Source organism: Parus major, chromosome 1A, assembly GCF_001522545.3.
Source record: "Parus major isolate Abel chromosome 1A, Parus_major1.1, whole genome shotgun sequence".
Classification (NCBI taxonomy): Eukaryota; Metazoa; Chordata; class Aves; order Passeriformes; family Paridae; genus Parus; species Parus major.
The window spans coordinates 19,689,786-19,703,062 of record NC_031773.1 but is presented as its reverse complement, the minus strand read 5'-3'; the positions used below and the strand labels follow the sequence as shown (position 1 = coordinate 19,703,062).

Sequence of the window (13,277 nt, the reverse complement as noted above, 5' to 3'; positions counted from 1 at the left end):
CACCAAAATTCAGTTTTGAAGGCTCAAAGTAAATTGTAAAAAGTAGGATCACAAGAGATGTTGCAGGTAGGTGTCAGAATTAAAAAAGGAAATCATGAATTTGGAAGCCATTACTGCAAATGAACATATAGCAACGTAGTATTTTCTGTATTTTTCAACATGGCTCCATTTTGCAGGCTTTTTATTTTGCTATATTATTTTGTTATTGCTGCTTACTTAGCTATTTCTATACTATCGACTATGATATTGCACCCCTGTGTGAATCATGCAGATTATTTAGACTAGTGTTTATATTTATATCTGAGGAGAGATAGAGTACAGTCATTCAAAATCTCACAAAGACTAGAATGTGATACAGCAGAAAACACTGAAAGAAACTGGTTGATTCAACCTAAAGATGTCTTCTACCTTTTAAGAGTTATATCCTAGATCCATTCCCTTCTCACTCTTCAGAGGGTGAAATTAACATGTTTCCTTTCCACGTCATGCCCATAGCTGTATTTCCCTAAGGTCATTAGGGGAATAATTATTTTTTAGAGGTTTTAGAACTAGTAATGGCTCTGGCTTTGAGTATTTTCTCATCTGATTTTTTTTTCAACACTTCCATATTTCTCTTCCTTCTGTCTCCTTTCCTTGCACCTTTTTGTTGTTTGCCATTCAAAGAAAACACTGTGGTCCAGACCAGCCATCGTGTTTAAGCTCTGAATGAAAGTATTTTGTAATTCCATGCAAAATGATCACATTTTTTTTGGAATTTATACATTTATTATATTATTTAGAAGCATTTGATGAGGTGAACCCAAGAAGTCTCCTCCCTCAGGCCCACAGTCCCAGAACTGCTCTACTGATCATGCAGGTTAGATGACATCTGGTGACAAGGTATGGTGAGGATGGGGGGCTCTTAACTGTGGGGATAAGTAACTGGAAATCCAATGAGATCTCAGTCTACACATTCCAAACATTTAATGAGGGAGCCTGGAATGAGAAGAGTCTCTCAAAGAATGGGAATGAATCTCACTAATTGCTGAAGATATGATTCAGAGAAATAGGGATGTATTTTATATTCTTATTCATTAGAATTTAAAAGCTGAGCCAAGAGCAATTGTATTCCAGTGAACACAATAGCTGGATTAGATAGTTAGCAGATACTTAATTAGGAAACACCATTAATTTTGAGCAACTCTGATGAGTCAGCTGCCTGTACATTGCTGCACTTTAAAAGTAATCCATGTTCTGAATCAATACCTAACTGTTCAGGAACTTTCTGCATATAGCTATATAAATATAAACAGATATGTGTGTGTGTGTGCATTAGTGTATATATATATATATATATATGAATGTAATCTGAGTTAAATGTTACTTGGAGAAATGTGTACTCTCATAGTCTTGGCCTTCATAGAGATTCATGAATCACAAATTTGCTTGAAAATTAATTTTTTCAGTAGTGAATGGAAATAAAATAGACAAGCAGAGAAAGCTCAGGTTAAATGAAACTGGCATTGCAAACCATGAACTAGTTCATCTTCATGACAGAAAACTGAAGTAATCTCACATCAAGATCATATGAATAATTAATTTACCTTTCATTCAAGAGCATACTCTGACCTAAAAATATATGTGAAGTGGTATGTTACCTTTACTTAAAAACAGTTTCTTGTTGGCATGGTTTAACTACTGAACTGAAGTCTAAAAAGAGAGAATGCCTCTACTATTAATCTTTAATAAGACATGCCACATAGGAGAGCTATAATTCAACAGGCAACAGCAAATAATTCCACATAATTTTTGATATTATATAACTTCAATTTATTGAGAAAACATTGTCAATAAAAAAGACAGACTGTTAGTACTATATGCAAGGATGCTAGTTTAGAAAAGTTGTGACTAAAATTTGAGTGCTGCTGGCAAAGAAACTCACTTTCCATTGCCAAAAGAGTGCCTAAAGTATTATTTTCTTTTTCTGTGTTGTAATACTTTAATACAGTGAAACAAGCCAGTTGCATTTAACTTGGTTTCATGATCCCTTTATGACACTATGTATTGCAATGACCTCAATATAATCAGACCTGATTTTATAAACAGCACAAAACCAGTCCTTCCATTAATCAAAGATACAAGTAATAAATTATGTTCATTTTCAGCTTGCCTGAGAGAAACGGAGACCTAGAGTAACAAAAGTGAAAAAAGATCCATCCAAATGTAAGAAATACTAATTTTTATAGGTACATTAATAAAATAAATACAGAACCATGCTTTCTGTACTGAAAACATTAATATAACTTTACTTATCTGTGCTTAGTTAGAAGACACCAGAAATGCATGGGTAGAAAAATAACAGAGCACTGTCTATTCAATTATGATCAGATACTTTTTAACCTGTGTTATGTTTATATATTTGCCTATATATGTTTCTATAAAAATGTTTCTATATATTACAATGAAAAGGAATTATTCATAACAGCTATAGTATGAAGACAGGAAGAAGAGTACTAAAGTGAAGACACTAGGCACAGCTGTCATTTTAGTTAATTTGTTCAAGTAAGACATTGCATTAGGCAAAATATTTGGATTCAGGAGCCCTTTCGCTGCTTTCCTCTGTAATTTGGGCATATTACCTATTTTGTATGCATGTCTGATTTTTCAGTTCTTCAAGCACAAAACAAACAAACAAACTGTTGTTTGACAGTTACACAGCTCATTAATACAGAAGAAAGACATATCTCTTCATCTAGATAGATTCCAATTGTTAATCACAGCAGATTGTGTTATTTTGCTGATTTTTAAATTCTAGTTCACTCCTCTGATGCCTGGAAGAGGAAAAAAAGTTGGGTCTAATAATTTCTTTCTCTTCAAACTGATTATTCAATTTGTGTCAGCAAAGTTATTGGCAGGGATAAGCTGGTCTCCTGTAGGCAGCAATAATTGAAAGTAAACATTGAACAGGGACTAAAATAAAAAAAAAAAAAAAAAAAAGGCACAAACCCAATGTACTTACTGCAAACAAATAACTATTCCTATAGCCTTGAATTTATCTTTGTACACCCATCATTGTATGGTATGATTTTTTTCATTTCTTCAAGTAATACAGCTATTTTTATGCAACACTGCACTGAAATTTATTCTCCTCAAATAAAAAAAATATTGTTTTAAGAGAATACATTCTATATGCAGGTTCAAACCCCCAAAATTTGTCTGTGTTATCAATGCTATGGTGATCCTTTTATGTGAAATTACCAAAGATGGGAAGTAAGAAAAAATCTGCCTATCAGAATCTGAAATCCCTACAGAAAAAAAATAAACTTCAGAGGTTCCAGAAGGTTTGCTGAGTTCCCTGCCCTTCTCTTCCCATTATTTATATGGAACATTTTGAACTATATTTAATGCCAGAACACAGAGCTGTAATGCAGCCATACAACATGAGAGAATGTATGTTTTAATAAACTTAGTGAAAAATATATTAGATAACAAAATAGGTGTGATGATATTAATTTGAGGAATGACTTAAAAAATTGAAGTCCTGTCTGTGTAATAAACCCAGGTTTCCGTGACAAAAGGCTGAAGAGAAGCCCTAGTAAAATATATTTGTCTCACCTGTAGGAATTCACTATATGATCTTGTAAAAACTCCTTTTCCAGCTCTTTCTAGTACCCCCATTAGGTACTGGAAGGCTGCTATAGGATCTCCCAGAGATTTCTTTGCTTCAGGCTGAGCAACCCAAATTTTCTTAGCCTGTCTTCCCAGGACAGGTGCTCCAGCCTTCAGATCATCTTCACGGTTCTCCTCTGGAATTGTTTCAACAGGGCCAAATCCTTCTGCTGGGGGCCAGGTTTGGAAACAGGATTCAGGGTGGAGTTGCATGAGAGCAGAGCTGAGGGACAGAACAGCCCTGGGAACTGAAGAATAGAGAAACAAAGAACCAAATGCTCCAAAAGTGAACCCAAACCCCTGGGTCTGGGCTAAGCACCACAAGGTTAGAAAGAGCTGTGCTGACCTGCCAGAATTTTATCCTGGAATGCTTTGCTGTCCCCTGTGGGACATGGAAGTTTTATGAGTAATCACTGTGGTAACCTGTGCAAACTTCTCTTTAGGTAGAATGAATGAAAAGAAAAACTTCCACAAAATCATCAAGGAAACTGCCATCTGCTTGTCTTGAAGGTTTTCTCTACTCCTGATCAGAGGTTGTAATGGCAAAACAGGTCCTGGTACATCATCTGTACTTTACAGACAATGTAGAAAACTTAAAGAAATGTTTGTAAAATACTATACTCATGTGTGAGTGCAAAAGTACTGATATATTGGTATTCTGTTACAGTGTTTCAGTGTCTTATGAAAGGTTGTAGTGAAAGGTGAAAATAGTATCACAAGTGAAATTGATGCACTGTTATAGCAAAGATGTAAAGGAAGAAATTAGCATATTTTGAATTTTCCATGAAATCGCTAGGAGTAACTGTGAGAATGTTCCTTAATGACTTTACCACAGGCTACAAAAAACATTTTTTAGTATCACAAATACATTTGAAATAAATATAAAGCTTTTTATTTAAGTTAACATAAAGTAAACATAGAGCTTCAAATTCAAATTAATTTAATTTCAAATAGATATTTTAATTAATTCTGTAACAGTGTTATGTCTCCTGCCATAGGTAAATGTATTAGGCATAATATATTAGCATAATGAAAAGGTGATCTCTGCCTCATGAAACAGACAAATTCCCTTTTCCTTGCCTTCAGTACTCCTGTATGACTACTCTGTAGCCTCTGTGGTCCTTACATTGTTTCATCAGAAAATATGATACTATTCTCTCCTCAGTTTAAATCCAATGTGGTCAAATCTGAGTTTGCTTTTTCCTGCAAAATCTCCAAACCCCCTGTTTAGATATTTATCTGTACTGATGATGTAACATGGACATTTCCACTCAGACCCACAAACCAGGCTCATTTAGGATGCTTCTATTCCTTTCCTGTGCATGTCCACTCCCCTATCCTGCTCTGTCTTTGGCCTATTCCCGACTGGTTCGTTTGCATTAAAAAGATTTTCAAACCTTCTCCTGTCTTTAGGATCCATTGCAGCTCTACCCTTTGCTGTTCAGTCTCTCATCTCTGTCAGCATCTTTGCCACATTTACCAAATTTTTGTTTATCTTTCCTCTTCCAATACTCTACCCTGATTATGAAGACCTTTTCTATTACTTCAAGTCTGCTGTGTACTATAATTAGCTATGAGTTTTAGCCTCATGTTCTTCAAATTTTTAGTTTTAAGAACAACACTATTGAACTCATAGGGATTACTTTGATTTTAGAAATTTTTTGTCATGATTTTTGAGAATCACCAGTTTCTTAGTTTAATTTTGTCTGTAAATATAAATTCCAAATATATCATGCTTTTAAATTCTTAAAGAGAAGTTCATCATGCTTCTGAAAAAAAAAAAAAATCCAAGAACAATCTTATGAATCTTAGTATCTTTCATTTAAAAGACAATAAAATTTATCCTAAGCTTGCAGTAATTATCTATTACTTTTGTTTTCCCCATTTTACATCATTTTTCTTCATTTTTGTTCAAATGTTTGGTGTTTTGTTCTTTCTCTTTGATTGTTATCTTTTCAGCTATCATCTTATGATGCATAATAGACACCCTACAGAGATCACTTGGAAGCACAACATAATCATTAATAAAATTAGTGGGATGGATTGAAAATAGAATGTTTTTTCTATTTATGCTCTGTATTCAAACAGATAGAAAGTATCATCATGAAGAGCTTGATGATGATAAATGAAAACTAAGGTGTTTTTTCCTAGCTATCTTATTTTAATTGAATGAAAACAAAACAAACCAATTCCTATTCTTAACAACTTCATTTATGAAAATATAGTGATACCAATGCAGGAAAAAGAAAAAAAAAAAATTAAAAAAAGGGAAACCGGAAATATTGAGATGTAGTCAGAAAAAAGAAAAAGCAATATTAAAACTCCAGCAATCAATCTACACTGAAAATTCTGCCCCAGGCAATGACTGTGTTCACAGACTGTGAACCTCTATTTTTCTTTCAAAACAACCCCATATAGTGTGTGGATAAGTACTTTGAAAAGAAAAAGCAGTGTTTTTCCCAGAACCTTTGGAGAGATGAGAGTGATTCTAGAACAACTCAGAGAAAAAATAAAAAATGGTAAGACACAAATAACTAGTCAAAAATAGTTGACTGCTAACTCTATGTGGTATAACTATATAGAGAGTAGTACCCCTTGGATAGCTACTAGATCTTATAAAAGTCATGATTAATTTTGGTCTATCATATTTAAGGGAAAAAAATCCCAATGTATTATATAGCAAAATGGAACAACACTAAAAATAAATTACCTCAATAAAAGCAGGTTTCAGAGAAGAAAATTATAAGGAAAAAAGTATAGAAGAATAATTATAAAAAGAGGAGGGAAATAAGCAAAAACTTGAAAGAAATACACAGAATGTATCAGAGGCAATCAGCACTTGTAGAATACCATCAGCTGGCAGCTGTCTGCTTACCACCCTCTCACCCCATGGAGATGAGGAGAACCAGAAGGGCAAAAATAAGAAAACTCATGGGTTGAGATAAAGAAAGTAGTAGGTAATGCAAAAGTCTCACACACAAGCAGAGCAAAACAAGGAATTAATTCACTACTCCCCAGGGGCAGGCAGGTGTTTCAGCATCCCAAGGAAGGCAGGGCACCATCATGGTGACTTAGGAAGGCGAGCACTGTAACTGCCAGCACCCCTCCCTCTTCCCCTAGCTTTTACTGCTGAGCAGGATGCCATATGGTAGAGAATATCCCTTGGGTCAGCTGGGGACAGCTGTCCCAGCTGTGCCCCCTCCCAAATTCTTGTGCACCCTCCTCACTGGTGGAGTGGTGTGTGAAGCAGAAAAAGCTTGACAATGTGTAAGCACAGCTCAGCAGCAACTAAAACATCCCTCTGTTATCAACACAGTTTTCAGAACAAATACAAACCAGAGCATCAGAGCTACTATGAAGAAAATTAACTCCCTCCCAGCCCAAACCAGTCTGTCATCCTATAACAGTCTGTGATAGATTGGCATTTAAGGAAACAAAGAGAAACACCTAAGGAAGTTAAAACTTCTGGAGGCTGACGGGAGTTTTTCTCCTGGCCATTTCTAAGAATTGACAGCAGTTTTAACCATTGAAAAGTGAGATCAACCTGTGAACACCACCTTAAGACCTAAGCCTGGGAATTTCTTTGTCTCTTTGTTTCCTGGCTGTGAAAGATAACAGAGCTCTGGCCTCCTGTGCCCTGCCCAGGCCATGCGGCCCGGGCCGGGGCTGGGCTGGGCCCAGCGGCTCCCGGCCGGGAGATGGGGCCTGCAGGGCTTGCCCCGGGCTCTGGCCGGGCCAGGATGGTCCCTGGCTCGGCTGCAGTTTTTGCTGTGACTGAATTCACCAGAGACTGCTGAGTAAAGAAAGGAAAAAAAAATCTCTTGACCTGCGGCAAGCTGAGACAGTGACCACACTCTCCAGAGCAGCCATGAAGAATCTTCCATCGCAGACAGCTCCAGCTGCTGCTCCAGCAGAGATCACAGAACCATCTACAAAGCCTGGGCAAGATTTTAACCTTTTCAATACCCAGATGAGACTTGCAGATGAATCCTTTTTTCCAGAGAAAGAAAAAGAGAGTAATCAACATGTAAAGAGATTTTATAAACTATCAGAGACAGTAAAGAAAAGAATTAAGCTTCAGAAGAGGTAGAGAATAAGGAGATGCTTTATAAGCTGAAATATTTTTCTGTTAAAGTTATGGAGATGGACAATAGTGTCCTGAAAAAACTCCTTTAATTCATGACAGAGTATATAGGAAGGAATGGAGTGTTCAAAGTGTGAATTTTGAGCAAAAGGTGGAGTAATTGTGATACAGTAAGGTGCTGGAACAGAGGGGGAGAAGTAATAGTTGAAGATTTGAAGCCTTGAGAGGCAATGAGAAAATTTCTGTTTTCCAGAGAAGCTCACAGAGACAGATGAAGAGAACTTTTGCCTTTAAATAACTCATCCTTAAAATGACATCCCTAGACTCATGGCCCATAACACACCTCAGAGTGATGTGAAATGGGAGGAGAAAATTTGATGACAGATTTTGGGGCAGCTGGCATCAGAGAAATAGAAAGCTATAACAGAAATAGTTTTCTCTTGAGAAACTCCATAAATTAGCAGAAGAAGACTTCTGTTTCTCTACAGAGACTGATGAAAAGACTCTAGCAAGAATTGGGACTGTTTTAAACACCAAAGTTCCAAAGTTTTTTGTCTCTATGTTGTCATGTAAACAAAAGAATGGTTGAGTAATGGGAGAAAAAAGGGTTTTCTGGAAGTTCTATTTTAGTTTTCTTATTTTTGTAGTTTTGATAATAAACTTTCTTTATTCCTTTTAAGTTTTAAGCCTGTTTTGCTCTTGTTCTAATCCACATCTCACAGCAAGAAATAAGTAAGTTTTCTAGTAATTTTTTAGTTACTGCTTTAAAACCACGACACAGTCACATAAAAATATGACAGAAATTTACTGTTTTCAGAAAAAAAAATAAAAGAGCATGTTAAATTAAAATAGAGAGGGAAAAAGTAGGCTATCACTGGCAGAGAGGCAAAATAGAACCACTCCTGGTAGAGATGACCCAACTCTATGAATAAAAAGAGATAACACAGAAGGGTAGTTACCTAATAACACTATTATGTTTTCAGCATCAACATTTGAACAGGAACATGAAGTACCAAATGCTAGGACCACATGGTATCCTCACCCAGTCCAGCATAGCTCCTAGTGGATTTATCAGAACTCCAATGGAGACTCCATTCCAGGGCAGTGCTAAGTATCACATCTTGAGTTACTAGCCTGTCTCATGTTTAAGCAAGATGAAGAACTTACTCACACTGCTCATTTCAGAGTATTACTACATCTCCCATGTAGGCAAAGGTACTTGTTGGGAGAGGCAAACATAAAACAAGAGATAACAAAGTTCAGATTCTGATTTACAAGTTAGTTATAAAAACTGGCAAATCCATAAGGCGAAACCTCTGGGGTAGCACGGATGGATTACCATTTTTTTCACTCCAGCATCTGTTTGGAATTCTTGAAAATTCTGAGACTGTTGTGAATAAACCAGCAATTTTTTGACTTTTACTAAACATCACAAAATACTGATATTTAGATATTATTGACAATAGCTTGGGATCTTTTCATGAAACTCTTTCCCATTTACTCTTCAGTATTTGCATTTTGACTTGTAGAGTGGCATTAGGAAGATTGCACCAACACACAATATTCAATGGTCTGAGGAAATAACAAATCATGATTTAAAAACATGTAGTTTGCGTATTGTTCATAAGACTAACAAAAATGGATTTAAATCCATGAGCCAAAAGGTCTCAACTACATAAAACTAAACCATTCACAGAAATTTAGATTATTTGTGGAAAAGATATGAAGCAAGATATAAATAAAATAGGATGGTAAGCAGAATGCAATGTTATAAAGTATATCATTAGTATCTGTTCAGTTTTGATGAAGAACAGAAAAAAAAAATTATTGAACCATGGAATATTTTGGGTTGGAGGGGAATTTTAAATGTTATCTACCCCAACCCCACCCTAAAATGAACAGCAGAATCTCAACCAGATTAATTTTCTAAGGCCCAATGCAACCTGACCTTGAATGTTTCCAGGAATGGGACATCTACCACCTCTCTGGACAGCCCGGACAGTTAGATAAATTGTGTCCTTTGTGATGAGAACCATTTATACAGGAATTGAAAAAGGTAAGAATATTGCCAGAGGACCAGAAACGGTTAAATGAATTTCATATTGGATTTCCACAGGCTGTTGGAAGCCAGAAGATGAGGTAGTGTATTGATTCAAAATCTTCCCATTCAAAAAGCAAAGTCATAAAGACTATGAAAAAGAAAACTTTTTTTTTTGGACAAATACCACTCAGGGAAAAAAGAAAATTTCCTCCACAAATAATGAGAGAAAAAAGCTGTTAAATACCGCTTTGTCACATCTAAGTGCCCTGTGGTCTAAAAACTTCTGGTCTTATTTAGTTGGCATTTTTGTTAATCATGCAGTCTCCAAAACTCTTGATTTCAAATATTTAAGCCACCTACCACACATATACAATATATTGACCTGTAAGGATACAACTGACACTGACCACCATGAGACTTTATTAATTCCTAGCCAAAGGAAATAAATTAATCAAACAAACACAACAACAATCCTACCCATCCCCCCCCCCCAAACATGCATATACATTAACTATTAATTAGAAAATATTCCTGCTGTTCTGTGTAAAAAAGCTTTTAAATCCTACAGGTGATATCACAACTTTAAAACTTTGCCAAGTGCAGCTTTCTCCTCTTGCTAAGTAGAGATGGTAGCACAGAAACAACAGTCCTAATCTCAGCATGAGCAATTTCACTGCATTGACTTCAGACATGGAAAATACTGAGGCTGAAAAGAAGTATCCTGGTGATTATTCATACAAGGAGTAACAAGCTGTCCTTTTCAGAAAGGAAAGACTTAAATTCTTGTTCTACATTCACTGCTTGACTTAATATCTTAATTGAACCAAGAATAAACAAACGTTTCAGACAAGGATGTGTGCAGAACAATAATTTACTAACACCTTTATCAGTGTAAAATTAGAGGGAAAAATGTGAGAAAGTCAGTGGATCAATTTTCCAATCTCTTCTGAAAGTCTGTTACTAGACAAAATGTAACATAAACAGGTGAAGTTTTTTATAATCACAGCAAATTTGAAGTGGAAAAGCATAAGGACCTATTAAAAAGCCATTAAAAAGCTAAGGGATAAAATGAGGCTTCAGGAGTTAAAAACATCTAGATAAGCAGAGTCAATGAACATCAAAACATTATTAAACAAGTGAGAAAATGTTAGGAATTTTTTAATGAAGTAATTGTGCAGAAGTTAAACCTTTTTTTAAAAAAAAAAATTCTCTTCTCTTGAATAGATAGGAAAAACAATGCTTCATCAGATGTAGATGAATCTGTGCAACTCTGTACAGAAAGGGCTTGCTGTTAAAGATACCAGAATTTATTTTTATTATGTTTTAAATCCTTTTTATTAATTAAAGAAAATCAGAAACTAAAATGAAAACAAGCCTTCCATTGACATTTCTAGTCTGAATATAGTCTATACACATGGAAGGGAAATAGAACCTAATATTTAACAATATTTAGTGGAATTATCAGGAATCTGGTCCTGTTTTTTTTGTAATGAAATAATACAATAAATCATTTGGAGGTTTCAGGAATAGGGCTATCTTTCCCTTTTTTAATATAGATGCTGTGAAAAAGATTAGTGAAGTTTAAAAAAAGGAAATTTAAACAGAAATATTAAAGAGAATTAGATAAGGAAAGGTGGTGGAGTAACACTGATTTGGTTGCTTTGATTTATCTGTGCTTCATCAACACTCATTCCCCACCCCCATCCCCCTCCCCCATAACCTTTTACCACCTGTTCACTTTTGGTTATAGGGTAAAATTTACAATTATATCTTTGTTTTAACCAAGCACTCTGGTTAAAACACAGATTTGTGCAGAGAAACTGTTTGCTTGGCCCTACCTGAATGTCAGGCACCCATCAAAGCTGCTCTTTGTCATCTGTACAGGGGAGAGAAAATAAAATAAAATACTTGTAGGTTGAGACCAGGACAGGGAAAGATCACTCACTAATTACCAACATGGGGGAAAATTGCCTCAGATTGGTGAAATTAGTTAAATTTAATAAAATTTAAATACATTTAAATTATTTAAATTTATTGCCAATCAAATCAGCGTAGGCTGAGCTTCACTCCTGATTTCTCCATCACTTCCCCTCAGTGGCAGAGGAGAATGGGAAATATGGTCTGAGTCAGTTCATCACATGTTGTCTTTTTTTCCTTCCTTCTTAGGGGAGAGACTCCTCAAACCCTCCCCCTGCTGCAGCGTGCTGTCCCTCCTACAGGGGACAGATCTCAATGAACTTCTCCTGTGTGAATTCTTCCCACAGACTACAGTTCTTTACATAAAGGGTCACAAGTCCTGCTCTCAAACCTGCTCCAGCATGGGCTCCTCTCTCCTTGGGGCCAGAGGTGCTGCCTTGGCCCTGCTCCAGCATGAGCTTCCCACTGGGTCATGGCCTCTTTGGGTGTCCACCTGTTCTGCAGAGGGAATCTCTTCTCCAGGGGCTGCAGGGGCACAGCTGCCTCTCCATGCCTGCACCATAGCCTGCAGGGTGGTGGTGATGAATTTCCCCCTCTTTCTCTCTCACTCATACATTCTCACTCCTCTCTTCTCTTGCTGCAGTCACTGTTGCCATCATTCCAGGTTTTTTTTCCCTTCTCAAACGTGTTATCCCAGAGGTGCTACCACCATCAATGGGGGCTTGACCCTGGCCAGAGGCAGCTCTGTCTTGGAGCTGGCTGGCATTGACTATGTTGGACATGGGGAAAGGTTCTGGCAACTTCTCTCAGAAGCCACCCTTGTAGGCTCCACACCACAAAAATCTGGCCATTCAAACCCGATTTAGAAACACTTGTCTTTTTGGGCCATATTTTCAGAATCTGTAAATTTACACTCTATAGTTATCTAAAAAAAATTGTACTCATGTACTTCAAAATTGTATTCATTGCAACACCATAGGCATAATAACTGTTCATTTTGCTAAAGAATTCCTAATATTGATTTTGATTAAGAAAAGTAATTTCCAATGTCAATAAATTTAATAAAACGAGAATAAAAATGTCTTTTCAGAGAAAGTTGCATCAACCCAGCCAAATAATCAAGAGAATTTTTCTCATGGGCACAAGCCTTCTGTAAAATGTTATGTTCATGGCCTGTTGATGCTTGAGCATAAGATCAATAACCCTGTAAATGCTTATCTGTGTAGTTCATACAGTTTTATACAGACTATTCAGATGGATCTCATAATTCAAATAGATCTTAGACACATGGAGTTGCACAGGTTGTCCATTGGTTTCTGTCATGTAGACTCTTAAATATTGGAACTACACTATGCCAGCCTCATTTGAGCACCTGAACCTAGGCAATATTAATTCAACACAGATTCAGTCTCCGATAATACATCCTTACTCATGACCAGAGTTTTTAGACACAGCAGCAAAACAGTATCAGACTCCCTTCATTGTCACCTTATTGTCATGTTGCAGTAAACTCCAGATTTGGAGTGTAATAAATAATAACAATAGTATATTTACAATAAAAATTGCATGCAATGCTTTGTGAACAAT

General features: G+C 36.2%; 1 long non-coding RNA gene across 1 annotated transcript; it reads left to right on the top strand.

The window, feature by feature from the left end:
- The first annotated feature begins 1,381 nt into the window (after positions 1-1,381).
- Positions 1,382-5,786, top strand: LOC107204115. The gene is made up of 3 exons (XR_004497573.1): positions 1,382-2,202; positions 3,804-3,973; positions 4,092-5,786. It is a non-coding gene; the product is annotated as an uncharacterized LOC107204115 (long non-coding RNA).
- The last annotated feature ends 7,491 nt before the right edge of the window (positions 5,787-13,277 follow it).